The sequence below is a fragment of the Belonocnema kinseyi genome, chromosome 10 (genome assembly GCF_010883055.1).
Source record: "Belonocnema kinseyi isolate 2016_QV_RU_SX_M_011 chromosome 10, B_treatae_v1, whole genome shotgun sequence".
Lineage (NCBI taxonomy): Eukaryota > Metazoa > Arthropoda > Insecta > Hymenoptera > Cynipidae > Belonocnema > Belonocnema kinseyi.
The window spans coordinates 112,518,668-112,536,856 of NC_046666.1; the positions used below are offsets into that span (position 1 = coordinate 112,518,668).

Below are 18,189 nucleotides of genomic sequence, written 5' to 3' on the forward strand. Positions count from 1 at the left end.
AGACAACTGTTGTTTAAACTTCTTAGAAATTACATACATAAATTGGAATACATTTTTTTTACATTTAAAAAAAGGTTCTCAAAGCACCTGCGGCTTCGACGATTACGTTCTCATTGCGAAACTCGCGCTTCGCGCTCGATAATTAGGTTATAGAGCCAATTCTCCTTGAAAAATAAAACGATGTAGACCAAATTTAAGAGCGTATAAGAAGTCATGTTTTTCAATATAATGTTGATAAAAAAAACATTTTTTAAATTGACTTAATAGATACATTAAGCCGTAGGCTTTGGTTCCATTCTTTCAAACTTCGGTTCTAATAAAACTCTACTTTAAATAAATGATCTAGAATATTTTCCATCTGTGTCCAAATGATAAAATTTATGAAGATAATTTGTCAATCTTGTTTAAATCTACTAAAAATAATTTCTTACGGATCTCCTAAAAAGAAAAATTTCATGTTTCAGAAAATGATCGAACTTGTTTTTTATTTTGGTTTAATTACAAAATTTCATGAGAATAGTTTCGAAATATATTTTATATTCAGTAGAAATTAGAATTGATATTCTAACTCTTCCAGAAAAAGTTTTTTTTTTCCTTTTTTGAAAACTTTCGAAATGTTGAAAAAATAGAACTTTTTTAATTTTCATCCAAATTAGTAAGGCCATAAGGATAGTCTTCAAGATTTTTTTTAATGTACCAAAAACGTTGACAAAAATTTCGAAAACTATTAAATTTTGTTTGAAATTTTAAAAAACCACTTATTTTTTTATTTTGGTCTAATCGGAAAATTGAACTAATATAGTTTTCCAATATATTTGACATCCAGTGAAAGTTTTGAATGAAATTTCCTAATCTATCAGAACAATATTTTTCTCTATTTTTTGAAAATTTTCAAAAGTGTATAAATTTTCTAATTTTGATCGAAATTGAAAGTTCCACTTGGATAATTTGCAATTCTAAAATTTTTAATTTTGGTTAGAAATATCTGGTTAACTTAACCTTCATTTTGGGAGCCTTGAAAAGCTTATGAAAGGCTGACTCGATTGGTCTAATGCTTCAAAAGTTATAGTGGCTACAAGATTAAGGTAAGCATACATACAGACAGTCACCGACAATATGTTATGATTTCTATACTCTGTGTGCCGAAACGTAAATATCCGTTAAAAAGCAGAGGTCGAAAATTTGGGCGATTACATTACACTCGTGAATAAGAATGCAAAAATACTATTTAAGGAAGAACCTACTAATTCTGTACATTATATGAAAGAAAATATTCAGCTAGTAAAAATCCATATAGGAACCATTCGATGCAGTTTAAAAAATGGAAAAAGTGTGAAATATTGTACAATCAAATTTGAAAAATGGAAGAAACAGGAATCTGTCGCGATCAAGATCATCACAGCATGCAAGGGCATCAGAACAAGCAGCAGAGGCGAGATCATCAACAAAGACGTAAACAGATAGGAATACCTAGAATTTTCGGTATTGTTATTGTTGAAATGAAACCAGGTACTTTGCTAAAGACTGGAGATTTTCAAATTGATTGTGCAAATATTTTAGGACTAAAAGACATGTCACATCAGTTGTTTTAAATTCAGAGAAAAGAATTTAGTTAGATGTACTGAGCAAAAAAAATGCTGTAGATAAATCAGAAACTAGTAAACAAGTTCGTTGACATTATAGGTAAAAAGGTGAAGACTGAAAGTTAAGATTTAATATTGTAAAATAGTATTTTAAGTTGATATACGTACATTTACGACATACATATAGCTACATATAGCTGTAGTAAACGAAACTTGTCGAGAAAAGGATTTTCCAGACTGCCCAATTTTAGAAGTAGATAAAGAATTCAAATATTATGACGGATCTACAATGAGACCAAAATGTATGCTAAAACAATTACTGATTTGAACTAAGCAATAAAAAAGAATTGTTATATTTGTATAAAAATTGGAGATATTGGACCACCAATAATTAGTAGATACTGGTTGGAAAGATTTGAATTATGGCCTTTATAAATTTCAACCTCTGCAGTGATTACAAATTTACAAGAATAAAATTAAATAATAGAAAGTATTAACCCTTGTGTGTACACCCGGATACCCGTGTATCCACCACTATACATTTTTGCCTGTATCTGGAATAAAAAAAAAATTCCGCTTCGGACGTCCACATCATCTTCATTTGGTTCAATTGCAAGCGAGTCGTGCATATAGTTCATTTAAGATTTGTTTTATTTGCAAAAATAATCGACTTTCCGTAAACCTTCTTCATGGACACACCCAGGGTACCAAGGTACCCACCATAGAAAGAATTCAATTTTGAGCGGATTATAACTTCCTTATCAATATATTTGAGTTATTTATGTGAAATAAGTTGAGTAGTGATAGCATACATGAAATTTAAGATGATAAAAACCTTTATTGTTCACATTCTTAACATATGTGTTTACACATCCGCACCACCGAAAAAAGACGATTTGCACTGACTACAGCGATGTCGCAGACTGTACCCACTCACGGCAACACCTTCTATTCTCCTTTTAAACAAGCTACACTATGTATATTGTTTAAAAAATTCCTCTGGCACTTACTTCTGATGTTGATTTATTGGAATAAATGAAGAAAAAAAATTTGTATCTCATACATATTTAAAAAATTGAAAAAAGAGAGGCGGGTACACGGGTTCCCTGGGTGTGCGGACAACGTGGATAAAGTTAGGCGTGCACACAAGGATTAAAGAAGAATTCGGAACTTTTCTCTCCAGGTCAAAATAGATAAAAGGTGAAAAACCAAGTTTTATTTAAAATACAATACTAATCCAACAACTAACACAGCATTAAGGTTAGCATTAAAATTAAAATATAAAGTAGAAAATGAATTATAAAGACTAATTAAATCAGGAAAATTAGTTACAACACCGAAAAAAATATATAACTATATTAGTTCAATAATACCTTCGCATAAACTAGAACTCAGTAGGTAAAAAAGTCGAACTGGATCTCTTCATTCAATTTGTCATTTTATCGGTTTGAGTATAGAACCGACGATATAGCAATACCAAATTACATCGATTAAGTAAGTATTGAAATAAAGCAGTTTTTCATGTAGAACTCGCAACGTTCATAAGTTGAATGTCAGCTGTTCTAAAGCATCGAAACAGATACTGTTCCACTTTTGTATCGGGTACGTAACGAAATTTGAATCACAGTGCGTCGATATAGATATACTCGCTATGCTTCGCTCCGTTCGACTCTGCTGGTTCGAATGTCAACGAACAGCGAGGATCCAACGAATCTGTTACTTAGAAGCTTCGCAGGAGCATTGCGCTGAGATGAAGCGCCGGACAATATGTGTAAGGAAAAATTAAAGAATAATTATTTAAATATCAAATCTCGCGTGCTCTCAAATTTAAACGTTACAGATTCGTTTGATCCTCGCTGTTCGCCGTCATTCGAACCAGCAGAGTCGAACGGAGCGAAGCATAGTGAGTATATCTATATCGACGCACTGTGATTCAGATTTCGTTACGTACCCGATACAAAAGTGGAACAGTATCTCTTTCGATGCTTTAGAACAGCTGATATTCAACTTATGTATGATGCGAGTTTTACTTGAAGAACTGCTCCATTTCAATACTTACTTAATCGATGTAATTCGGTATTGCTATAGCGTCGGTTCTATACTCAAACCGATAAAATTACAAATTAAATGAAGAGATCCAGTTCGACTTTTTTACCTACTGAGTTCTAATTTATGCGAAGCGTATTAGTTCAAGGTATTATTGAACTAATATAGTTACATATTTTTTTCGGTGAATACAAGGAGTAAATATTTCAAAGATATATATCACATATATGTGTCTCAATAAACTTTAGTTGACAAACTTTGGAGATTATTCAAATATACGCGCATGGTACACGGAGTTGCATTTGTTTTTACTTTTTCAATAGGAGACTTAATTTTTTTAAAGCAAATGCACAAATTTTAAATCCATATCTACAGACATGCAGCAACTGTACGCTGAACAACAAATGCGCTAATTGTTTAAAAAATGGGTTTAAAAAAAATCGCACCGAGATACTTTGAAGCGAATCCAGAGATGTTTTTACTTTTTCGATAGAAGGCTTAGTTTTTTTAAAATTAATTACACAAATTCGAAATCAATATCTACAGGCACGCAGCAACAGTATGGTGAACAAAAAATGCACTAATTGTTTTAAAAAAACAAAGAAATTGCACCTATATATTTTCGATAGGAATGCAATGGTGCACTTGGTTTTTCGATTACATGCCCACTTTGTAACAAATGGAGAAAGATAAAAAATGGTGCATTTGTTCAATAAATTGGTTAAACAATAAAACACAAAATGCGTACAGAGATATTTCCGAGGCGAATCGAGAGATGTTTCTTCTTTTTCGATAGGAGGCTTAGTTTTTTTAAATTAATTACACAAGTTTAAAATCCATATCTGTGGCAAACTTCAACGTTGTGAAAAATAAGTACGTTTTAATATCAATGCATATTATTAATTGTAATGATAAATACAATGTGTACTTTATAATAATTAAATTGCCGATGCTTCAACCTTAAATTTCAAACGGTCTGCACAAAAATGTAAGAAAATACAAAGAGCGAGTGCATACGCGAGTTAAATAGATAATCGAGCGCGAAGCGCGAGATAAATACACCATCCACCGCGGGATCAATACAGCATCAAGCGCGAAGCGCGATTACCAACAGTCGCGCGACATATTTTTGGAAAGAAATTGCATACTTTCGGAACGAGTTATAACTAACGAGACATTCGGAAATATTCGGAAAGAAGGTGTTTCGCAGAGGCGTCAAGCGCTGGTAAGCGATTTCTTTGGCAGAAAGTGTCGACAGAGTGCGTTAAAGTCGCGAATGGTTTTTGAAAAAGTGTCGTAACAAGGTCATTTTTTGTTAAAAATTGTCAATTTCGAGAAAACATTTATTAAATCAGCTTGAACAGAATAGGTACAGTTTAGTATTTGATTAACTAGTGGTTAATGTAGTTTTCTTTTATATATTGAGGAAAAATGTGCGGAGACCACATGTCGCTCCGAATAAATTGACTTTCGTCACGCTCATAAGGATCCATTACATGTTAAGGGCATATGACACAGCCAAATACCTATATTACCGACCTCATTTTATCAGGTCACTGAATATTTTTTTGAACCTAAGTACTTTTTTTGTGAATAAAATATCGAGTTGAAGCTTTTGAAAATGTATTATAGTACAATAAAGTACGTTTAGGTACTTGAATAGGGTAGGAACTTCAATGAAAATTATTTCCGACCAAATTAAAACTGAAAGTCTTTTTCATATATTTTTTCTGAACCTCGACATTTTTTTAACGTTAACTTTTTTTATACATAAAATATCGTCTTAAAACTTTGAGAAATGCAATAGCCGACAGAAAACTACGTTAAAGTGCAAAATTTAATAATGAAAGATGTTTCTGCAAAGATGTGACTTCTTTGCACACATTTCCTTATCTAAAAAAATTATTTATCCGGTACGATATGGGATTACCGAACAGTGCATCAATAAAAAATTATATTTAGAGGTCCCGAAAGTCCCATATGATGTTTAAAACGTATTTCCCATAAGTGAAAACGTTTTTGTCAATTTTATTCAGAATCCAATTATTTTAGCTACATCTTATTAATTATTAAGCCACTCCTAATGAAAAATAGAGAAATAGTTTTAAAAATCAAGAAAAACGGCAACATTCCACCATTAAGAAAAGAGAATATTAATAATAATTATTTAAACAATCACTATTGTTAACATTGATGAACTATCACCTCCCTCTAATTGAAAATTGAACATCAAATGGCAAATTTGTGAAAACCCGAGACTTTTCAAACGTAATTCTATCAGAAAATTTCTAAAGACAATAATAAATTGTTTAAACAATTTACGTAAACATCTATTTCTTAGTATGAAATGTTTTTTTTTATATACCAGAAACAATTTTAATGAAAAAAAAACCGCAAAAAATCATAATTAACGTCGAAATCTTCCGAAACCAATTAGTTCAATTATGGTTTTTTTCGGGATCCTATAAGACAGACTTAAGGGGGTGATATTTTTAAAGTGATATTTTATTTATATTATTTGGCTAATTTTGAAGAGAAATATGGAATTCCAACTTGATTCAGCTAATATTGAGGATTCTGAATAATTTTTTTTGTTTTTAAACATATTTTTTCCTGCGGTATAAATTAATTCTTTCATGCATGGAACTCTTTGAAGCATGGCACAGCACACAGTGATATACCATTGCATTCTTTACAAATTAGGCTCGTTCCCTTCTTTATGTTTTTCTTGTAGCATTCGACACAGCGTCTAAATTTTGGGTTGGCGTTATCAGCTTTTTCGTTACTATCAGGGAAGTGAGGGCCCAAAAATTGAATCCGTTCACTTAATCCTGATTACTGCCTTCCCATTTGAGTGTGTTCTGTGCCATGTTTTCAGATAAGACCTTTCGCCAGTAAGACTTTGAAATCCAAAACAGTTATTCGAGTTTCTGTATGAAGAACTTTATAGATTACGAAAGAATTGAGCATAATGATATCCATCAAACGGAAGAATACTTTGGGATACTAGTTTACAGTCTTCCGCGTGATAGGATAAGCAGATATTCTCTGATCTAACAAATCAACCCCTCCCATTTGAGCGCTATATAAAATAACCACATTTGGTCTCATCACAGTTTGGCCAGTTCTGGGATTCTTCTTACCTGAATCAATCATTTCTTGTATGTGTTTCGTTGTCAAGGTGGACACAATCTTTTTATCATGCCATGTAATGAAACACAGTCTAGGAGTGTGTAATACTTTCATTTCTCCTTTTTAATATTTTTCGCATTCATTTCTGGTACGTGTTTTCGGTTTAATTTTACAGTACCACAAACAGTCGTCTTTTCATTATTTAATTGACAAAACAAACTTGGTGAGGAATACCAATTTTCAATGAAGAGTTCGACCTTGTCAATGGAGATTCACAATTAGCTGTTTTACAACTTGCCAGAAATACCAATTCGCGCATAAATGTAAGTATCGTCCCCAGCCTTCCTTAAAAAAATACCTGGATGTTATGTGCATAATCATTGCTCGAATCACAGGTTTCATACCATTTCAGTCCAAATCTGGTTCTTTTCTTTCTATTGAATTGTTTAAATTTCAGGCGACCTTTCCATAATAATGAAGACTCATCGATAGAAATATTCTCTCCAGGTATGTAAGTTGCTTCAAATTTTGCTAACAAAGTGATCTAAAACAGGTTGAATCTTACGGAGAACTTCACTATTGTCATCGTCAGAACATTCGAAGTGACTCAAAGAAAGAATTAATCGGAATCTATAATATTTCATCAATTTTGAAAAGATTGTAGTTTCCAACATAGGATATGGTCTTCAGCACATAGAAGTTTCTAGTTTTTTGGTTATGCCCATCAGAACAATCACAGCATGGAATACCTAAATTTCATCGATATCTAAAGGAGTAAATTTTTATATTCCTATTTTTCAACTTTCCTGATTCTCTGAGAGTCTTTGTTTTAGTAACTTCGAAAATATTTCTTAGTGCACATATCATATCCATGAACTCTTCATCACAAAATGTCTTGAAAATCTCAGCAGGAGAACTTTTATCATCTAATCCAGCATTAGGCTGCATGCCAAGATTTTCATCAATGAAATGATGTATGATAGGATTGAAAAACCCATTTTCCGTTCACTTAAGGTCTTTCAAGGTATTTTTGAGACGTATTCCAAGAGGGTCATCAGATTCATCGAATGACTCTGTTTCATCAGCTTCATAAGATGACTCAAGTAGATCAGGTTCGGCAGAAGAAGCAGATCCATCAGATTCATCCACAGACGCAGATGCATCGACTTGTAAACTCTTATCACTTCGTTTACTTCGATTAATGCAATCAGTTTCATTGATCAAATAGAAGAAACATTCGTTTAATTTAAAGAAAATTTTTTGTTAATTCTTTTATTTGATTTAAATAAATATTTAGTTTATTTAAAGAAATAATTTTCTTATTACAAATTAATGACTCTAAAGAAATTATTTCTTTCATTGTTCCTAGTAACTTTTTTTAATCAAAAGAATTTTGTTTTAAATCAAACAAATCATTTGAACAAATAATTTCTTTAAATGAAAGAAAATGCGTGACGCCATTGATTAAAATCAAGTAAATTTTTTTTTAACATAAACATATTTTTTATGTAGAATCAAAAAATGTTTTCTTTAATTTAACAAGAACTTTTTTCTGGGTGTATTATCCACATTAATATGCGCTATTTCTTACAGCTAAATTGGTTGAAAGTCAAGTTACTGCTGACACCAGAGCAATAATACGAAACCTGCAGCAACCTGAGGAGGATCTGGATCCCGACGACGATATCTTGTCAGACTTTGATCAGTCTGTGAGAGAAAGATCCATAAGTGCCAGGCAAGATGTTGCTGGTGGACTGCCCGTAGAATTACGGCAGTATTTAAATGGGCCAATGGTGAGTCGGAAAGATAATCCAAATCCGTTGGCCGTGTGGAACTCTATGAAGGGGGAGTACGCACATGTCTACAAGGTGGCAATGAGATTTTTGCCAATACTTACTATTTTGGTTCCTTCTGAAAGGCTATTTTCCCATGCAGGACTGATAGCTAATAACTGCGTACACGCATCTAGGGAAAGTACCTCAGCCAACTTCTCTTCTTGCATGGCTTACACGAATAATATTTTTTTGAAAAATAATTCAAATGACTATTTAAATTGATGAAATGTATCAAAACATTGATTTCAATAATGTGTTTATTTGCAAATATTTTATAAATGTCTCTATTTATTTCTTTTTTTTTCATTCAAAGTGGGTTAAAGTAATTTTAAGCGAATTGTGTTTAAAGTAAGTAGTTTTAAGTGAATTAAATTCGATTCTGGCAAAAAGTCGAAAAAGTCGACTTCTTCCATCGATTAATCGACTTTGAAAGTCGACGCGAAGAACTCGATCGAAATCTTTAAGTAAACAAATTAGATCAACAAATGCAAAATTATGGCCCTTTTGCATAGAAATTTTTTTTTTGCACTGGAAATATATTAAGCTGTTGGGCGAATGACTTCTAGTCACAAAAATAATTCAGAAGTTAACAATAACTAATGTTACAAATAATTCTCATGACAAAATATTCAAATGTAAGGTTTTATCAATAAGTGCAATAACTGCTAAGATTCACTCAATACAAAATCTTTTGACAATAATCCACCGACATGGCCATCAAAGAAGATTTGAATTTGATAAAACCTTGAGTTTAAATATTTTCTCACAAGAATTGTTCATAACAGTGGTTATTGTTAACTTTTCTAATATTTTTGTGACTAGCAGTCATTCATCCAATAGCTTAAAACATTTCCAGTGCAAAAAAAAATTCTATGCAAAAGGGCCAAAATTTTAAATGTGTTTATCTAATTTGTTTACAAAAACGTAAATTGTTACATTTTATCAAATAGTAATATATATTTATTATTTTAAGGAATACCTTAAGTCGTTCTGACCATTGAAGGAAATTATAATTTGAAAAATCTCGAATTCTAATATTTTGCCACAAAAATTGTTTATCATAGCTGATATTATAAACTTTTAAATTATTTTTGTTATGAAGTCATAATAACAGTCATAATAATACTATTTGTCAATTTGTTCATAAAATTGGTTTATAGCAAATAAATGGAATAATAAACAAATTATTTGTATTCTATGAATCCCTAAACATTCATTTAGAACAATATAAAGTTCTCCTGATCAGTTATAAAAGCGTAAAAAATTGTTATGTTCCAAATTGTAGTTTTTCCATACTTTTGAGTGGAAAAATTACACAGGCCTACAAATAATGGGGTGATGTCAGTTGTTGGAAAGTGAAGGGTCATTTCCTAAACAATTTTTTACGTAGAATCCGAATCCGGGATCAGAATTTGCCCATCACGTCAGGGTTGAATGATATTTGAGGTTATGTACCCAAAAAATGGCGTTTTTAGCTACTTTTGAGGTTATGTACAGAAGACACAAATTTTTTGGGGATTTTTTCTATAGTTATATCATATAGTACTGCTCTTTCTCTTTAATTTAAGAGTCGCAGAGTTCAGTTACCATTTTTCTTTACCAAGTTACGCCTATTTGAAATTACGAGATATGTCCCATTATGTCTTAAGCATTTGCTTTAAATACTTTGAGGCAGATATTTTCTACATGGTGTTTTCTCTTGAAAATTTGTACTTGGGGGTGTTCGGGATTGTTGATTACGAATCTGAAGTCGAGATATTATATAATGGGACACACAATAGGACATATCTCGTAATTTCAAATTGGCGTAATTTTCCTACCGATAGAAATCTCCGAGAATTCTTCAGCGAAATGGCCTGGCCCATTTGAGACTATAAGCAGAGTCGATTTGAAACAATTTAGTCTCTGAGATAGTCTGAGAGATTTGGGTCCTTTTCAAGGTCCCTTTAGTGATCCGTTTAAGAGTGGTGCGACGGTATTATAATGTTCCTTTTGTATTCGTCACGTACCGGGCGGGCAGAGTTATTTACAGTAGTTGGCCGTCGCTAATCCGACTATCGCTTTTTAAATTTCTCTTGAAATTATTAACACTTTTTTTTTAATTCATGAATTTTCTCATTATACTCATTTATAATTATTACTTATATATTAACATACAACTTGCTAGTTGGATTCAAAAATGTTGTAATTTTGGCATATCTCATTCTATTTACGAGAAACATCTATTAATTCCAATTTTAGGCATTTAAAAAAAAGTTAGATATCTGAAATCATCGAAACTCGTAGATTCCGAATTATTATGTTTTAGGCTGTTAACTATGAAATTTAAAAAACCTACTTCTAAATTTTAATCCTAAAGCTTAACAAAGAACCCTTGAGTCCCGGCTACTCTATTGATATAGCCTCTCTGCTTGTAATTTATGATCGAATTCTTATTTCAATTTCAGCCTCTCTGCTTGTTATTTATGATCGTATTTCTATTTCAATTTCGGAAAGGACATTTTAAAGCCTTTAAAACATTGAAAAGAACTACCTGGACCTTTGACTATATCCACTTGAGTGCCTGCGGAGAATTTCTCTGAGCTTTTCTCACCCTAGAGAATTTTTAGAATATACTCAGAGATTTCTATCGGTGAGGTTGGTAAATAAAAATGGTGATTAAACTCTGCGACTCTTAAATTAAAGAGAAAGAGCAGTACTATATGATACAACTAAAGAAAAAATCCCAACAAATTTTGTGTCTTCTGCACATAACCTCAAAAGTAGCCAAAAACGCCATTTTTTGGCTACATAACCTCAAATATTTTTCAATCCTGACGTGATGGGCACATTCTGACCCTGGAATCGGATTCTACATAAAAAATTACTTCGGAAATGACCCTCCACTTTCCAACAACGAAACCATGTTGGCTTGTGTTATTAATTAAAAAAATAGAGGAGACGAAAGTTCGGAGATTCAAGATCTATAGAATTTAGTGATATTTAATTTAAAACAAAAAATTCAAAAGCGCAAGTAAATTAAAGGCTCTAGACACTTTTGAATGGAAAAAGTGCATTACCTCAAACTGTGCGTCACGTGTACAGTACGTTTTTTTTATAGAGTTTAATAGCTTATATTCTGTTTATTTTAGAAATGAGGTTTGCAATAATATAATTAACTATTTAAATACCCAATCTCATCTAAATTTAAATTTTTTAATAAAATTATTGGGGTTGAATGCAGCGAGGAAAAAGGTTTCAAGAGTAACCAACAAATAAATTATTGAACTGTATAAATGTATATATAATGTTCGGTTCAATTTAAATAACTATATACATTATATTAAATAATATTAAATCCATTTTCTTATTTATTAGTCTTGCCATTGACTTTTTACCGAATTATTCCCTTCAAACATTTTAATTAAAATTACCATTACTTTTTAAAAATATTTCCTTCAAAACTTAAAATTGATAATATTTTAAAGGTACAAAGATTCTTTACTTTGCAACTTAAGTTGTAGTCTCACATGTTTTAATTATTATTATATTTATATTGGATATAAGGGATATATTCTTTATTAATTCTTCTGATCATGTATATGTTTTATATATTTCTGTAATTCAGGTCTTGAATATTATTAACTTTTTCCTTAGCTACATTATTAATTTTAACAATAAATCATTTTTTAACTATAACAAATAATAGAATCAATAATATCAGCAAAATATATCATATAAATATTAAGTTCGAACTACTTTAAAAATTTATCTCAACATTAATCTTTATTCATATTAAACTACATATTTTCATGACCTTTTCTTTTTTTAAATAATAAGTAATAGTTACTCTTATTTCTTCATATATATATTTATATATATATATATATATATATTTTTTTTTGTTTAATTGCAAAAAGCATCAGGTTTTTAATTATTTTTGCTTTTTCTTAATGCAATTCAATGAAAAAGTCAGACCTACTTTTTGTGACGCCATGTGTTGGCTTAGTTTGACCGACATTTCCCCTCCGGATCGTAAGAAAACTACTACTACTACATACACATGCACGGTTGAGGCAGGGGGCTGCTATTATAGAAGCAAAGAAGATAATAAATAGTTGCCTGTAGTCAAGCTCGAAAAAACACGTAGTGAACATAGGGGCAATAGAGGAGTAGAGAAACAGTTGACAGCCGTCGGTGCTAGTCAGTGACACTTGTGGGAGTAAAGAAGATAATGAACAGTTGCCTGTTGCTACGCTCAAAAATCACGCAGTGAACATAGGGGCAATAAAGGAGTTGCGAAACAGTTGATAGACAGGCGCGTCTCTCATACTGATAGTCAATTGTTCCTTACTTGACGTTGTTAATTCCCTCTTACAATGGATCATAAATTTTTGAATATCGACATCAGATACGTTTTCACGGAACCAAAAAAGCCCTTAGTAAAATTTTCAGTAAAATGTACTAAATTCTTAAGGTTCTTTTTGGACATTCAAATAATGTATTAAATATTTAATAAAAAAGTAACGGCGTTACTAAAAGTAATGCGTTACCTTAAAAAAAGTAACGGTAACGCGTTACCAAGTTTTAGGCAGTAAAGGGAACGTGTTACTTTCAGTCAAAAGCGAAGTTTTTTTTAATTTAAAAATTGCGCGCCGCCTGTCGCCATTGTAGCATCGCGGGTTGTAAACGTCAAACCAGTACAATTTTCAACATGAATCGCTACACACCGCGATATCGAGCAACGAAAGTGGTTCAGTGACAATATCAACACCGAAGATTAAGAAGCGTCTACTTCGGAGTAATGAGGTAACTGAAGTTGTACGAGCCGATGTTGCTGAGCATCGAAACATCTCATATCGGCGCCGTGTTCAACAGTTCGGAATGCATCAGCTGGAAAAAGTCGTGCCATTTGCATTTTACAGGGATAAACATGCAAATCAACTTTCAAAATCTTCCATAAAGTCGACTACGTATCTCTACAGACATAATGCGGCCCTAAAAGTGCTTTATTACCATCTTTATCGCTTTTAAGATGTTGCTCGCAACCTTACCCTGCCAAACGCTCAGATAGAGATAGAGTCAATTGTCCAAAACTAAAAGTGCCAAATTTTCTGGAAGCACAATTTTCGGATAGCCGTCTCGGTTGCACACTCAAGACCTGACATCATTATCCGAGACTTTGAGAAATGAACTATATTCGTAATCGAATTCCCGGCTCCGGCCGACTAAAAAATCACTGCTAGGGAGAAGGATAAGGAGGAGATGTATCGAAACCTCAAAAGAGAGCTGCAACGACTGTACCCAAAATATTCTGTTAAAGTAATTGACCTTGTACTCGGTGCTACGGAGGTGCGAAGCTATCACTGGTTCCTAATCTTAAAGCCATACCAGCATGCCAAATATATGCCAAGGCACTTTTGAGATGGATAGAGAAAGCTATCATCCTATATATACTCTATACCGAATTTATCTTTCCAAATAAAGTTCCCACTGTCCCAAATAGCTTATTCCGATGCTTTTCGAATTTTTGCCTGTGTGTCCAACTCTTTATTCTTAATTGGAAATAAACGGTCATATCTAGGACCGTATTTTTCCAAATCTATTCCGACAAAACCTAAATAAAACTTGATAAAAACATTTTTTAACGTTGATTTCTTTTGACAACCTGCAGCAAAGATTTGCCCTAAAACCCTTCAACACATAGGAAAATTTCATAACTACTTTTCTTACCTATCTATATTACAAATAAAGACAGCAAGATACTGCCAAGGCTTTTCTTAAGATTTTTGATCAAAATAAATAAAATTTTTGGATATTCCTAATTCTGTAGTGTTTTCATTAAAACGCCATTGTGCACATTTATTTATTCGGTAGAGGAGAGTAGGGTATGGTTCCGGTGTGGCTTCTTTTAGTTGGAGAAATAGCAATGTAATGCGATTTCTGTTTTAAAATACGTGTCAGATGAGTATACAAAAAAAAAACAGAAATTATGTACTTTCAGCATTTTTTCAAAGACTTGAAGCATAAAAAAATTATCGATTAATAGGTGAAGTATTTTTTTTTACTTCTGATACAAACTGAATCTATAAACATTCTTAATATATTAAAATTAATTAAATTCTGCAACAGGCCATACGGGAATGGAGTCCGAAAAATTTGAGATGGTAACAGTGTTGGGTAATAGGTCGGTTACTTTACCAGTAATGTAGAATCTCGTGATTTTAATATTGTTCCATTTTTTCAGACATATAATCCTGCATATTTTTTTACTTTATTTCCACAATTTAATATATCCTAAACTATATAGTCAGTATTTTTTTAGAAATAAACAGATTTTTTGATTAACAATTAAATCTAAATTTAAGTGAAGACTGAATTTGAAATTGTATACGTCTATCTTAAAATTTTAAATTTACACGAAACACAGAATAGAAAATAATTAAGAATGAACTACGATTGATCAAGATTTATCTTTAACTGCGAATAAACCGAAAATTAAAGAAAATATTTTTAACTCAGATTGCCTTTTTATGGAGCAACATTTTGGAGTTCAATAAATAATTTCTGAACAATTTCAGGTTGTACTGCTTTCGTTTCTTCCCTAAAAATTAAGTTTGACTCAAAGTCTATTTTTCGATACAAAAATTAAAGAAAAAAGTTAATAATTATATTTATCCAAACTAAGTCAATTTAGAGTATTGATGATATTTTGTTGACCAGGATAATTAATTAATTTCTGATATTAGATTTTTCTGATTACTGGTCAAATAATTTTCTGGGAAAAAGAGAAAAAACCTGACACGGCCCGGATTTGAGCAGGAAACGCCACTATTTACGAGTGGAGCGTTTACTAATTACGCTACCGTGGCCACAGCAGAACATTTCTCGTTGTTCCTATATCCACAGAATGACACCGGTCTGCATCTTTGTAACCTGTAAATTTTTAGTGATTAATTCTAAGCTGAATAAATTCAACAAATTATATATATATTTAAAAATTTGTCATAAGGACAACCGCAGGATTTTTCCGGGAGCGGGTGCTAATCTGGAAAATTGCACCCGCTTCCAGCGACATCGGGGTAAAATTTCAGCCACAACCAGGGTAATTCATTTCTGATGTTAGACTTTGCCGATTACTGGTCAAATAATTTTCTGGAGAAATGAGAAAAATCTGCCACGACTCGAATATGAACGAGGACGACCACTATTCACGATTGGAGCGTTATCCAATTACGCCACCGAGACCACAAAATTATTTGACCAGTAATCGGAAAAATCTAACGTCAGAAATTAAAAAATACCATGCCCAGGTGGACAAAATAACATCAATACTCTAAATTGAGCCTCCCACGAGCAAAACGGGACACGCTCGAAATGCCTTATAGGCAAGTCAGCGAAGGCTTTTAAATGGAAATAACTTATAACAATGAATTTAGTTGTCAGGAAGCTTCCTTAGGGGTTCTTGAAACACCTCCCAAAATTCAGTAAATTTGGGGGAGGGGGCTCGAGCCGCCATCTTTCAATATGGCGGATTATTTCATGTTTTTGGATTTTCCATGGAAACGGCTGTTTTTAAAACAAAAATAGTTATATTATAAAACACTCCAAATATTCTTCTGAACAAAAAAGGTTATATAAAATATTGCCATAAAATGAATAGTTTACACGGAAAATTGAAAAGATTAAACATTTTTGGAAGTTCATTATTTTTGCATTTATGAGCGATTGCCTCAGTTAAAATGAGCGCAGTTTATTGTCTCGAGCTTGTCTGAAGGTGAGCTACCGTGCAATATTAATAATTTCGTTGTAGCTATATTATTTATTTAATACTGAAAATTATTTTGATCATGTTCAACGCTTAATTTGAAGAAGTTGCTTTTATTTCTCGAAGTAGGGATTTTGTCATTTACATTCCTTATGTCTTAACAACGCATCCGCAAATTTTCGAAATTTTAAATTAATTTTTTGATATTAAAAACCGCCTTTTTCTGAACCTGTGTCAAAACTCTTCGAAAATCCGAGTTGAGCCTGGTGGGGGGGGGGGGTGAAATAATAAAGATGTATTTACTGCAGGCCCACTTTTTTCTTCAAACGGTAGAAAACATAATGCACCCATCGTAAATAATCTCAACGCCTTCCATATGCCTGGGACCCTTCGAACTGCATTTCCCAGGGCATGAAGCGACCACGGTCATGTGGCCACAGGCGACTATCAGCGACCCTCTTCCGCCAAAGAAAATACGCGAGGGCAAGCGAAAGAGTAACGGACTTATTAGTACAGTCAAGCACAGTAATTTCTATTCTTGTAAGAGAACCTTTCTTCTCCCGCTAACATTTCACGCCTATTAAACGCGTTTTTTGTATAAGAAAAAAATTGTATTACTGATTTTTGCATGAAGCATTCCAAAGATTCTCCAATGATCGTATCAAAATTCAGTAAAGATCGGATTAAAATTAAGCTTATAATCAGGCTCTGAAGTGAATTGAAACCTTTTGTTGGACACGCCTCCAAAATACTTCTGGCTTCACATCTACTGTTGTTTATATAGAAAGTCATTTGTAAAATCATAATTTCGAAGATGATCTAACAAGAACAGAAAATTATTAACACTACATTAAATAATTCAGATTAATACTTCAAGGGGAAGATAATAAAATAACCTTTTTTGTATCTCCATTCTTCTCCCGCTAACATTTCACGCTTATAAAACACGTTTTTTGTATTAGAAAAAAATCATATCATTACTGATTTTTGCATGAAGCATTCCAAAGGTGCTCCAATGATCGTGTCAAAATTCAGTAATGATCGGATTAAAAGTAAGCTTATAATCAAGCTTTACAATTAACAAATAAATCAACCGAATTTTCAACTAGTTCCATTTTCAACTAGAGAGAAGAACTTTTAACCAAAAATGTAATGTTTCTCAAATTTGTTTGCGTACTTTAGTATTTTCATTTACAATCACAACTCTTTAGCTGGAATCCGTCATTGTGCATACAAGAAAATTAATTTTTAAATTGAAAACGACATTTCAAGCAAAGAAAGGCATTTTCAGCTAAAATAATTAACCTTCAACAGATAAATTCTTTTTAATGAACTTAGATAAAAGTGTCTATTTTCCCGACGACAATACAGCAAATTGCATGAAAAAGTTTTCAAATGTGGTTCTTTTTACAAAACATAAATTTAAGATTGTAAGTCAGAATCTGGTTTGTTGCTTTAAAAAAAAATATTACTTAATCCATGAAAGAAGAACTCCTTTATTATTTTGTATTTATTCAAAAACTTTTAGATGAGAAATATGATCAAGAGAATGTTGCCCCAAATAAATGTAAATCATATTGTAGACAATTTCTTATCACAAATGTTTATTAAAAGATAGTAATTATGTATTATGTATTATTATCAGTTATTATGGCATATGTTATCAAAGAGAACCGCAATTGTTAGCGCCTTCCCATTAGTTACAAAATTAAAGATAATGAACAGCCTAAAATGAGATTTCGATGTAATAGTCCGGGAGCTGGGTATGTTCCCGTATGCATTCAAGAGGCAAAAGGTAAAAACTAGTTAATCTTATGTATTTTGACCCGCTGAATCCAATGGTACC

At 32.2% G+C, this 18,189-nt stretch overlaps 1 protein-coding gene across 4 annotated transcripts in view; it reads right to left on the bottom strand.

Annotated features, from left to right (window-relative positions):
- The window catches only part of LOC117182072 (protein downstream neighbor of son homolog), a 240,330-nt gene that overhangs the window by 212,046 nt on the left and 10,095 nt on the right, over positions 1-18,189 (bottom strand). The gene's annotated exons all lie outside the window — the stretch shown is intronic.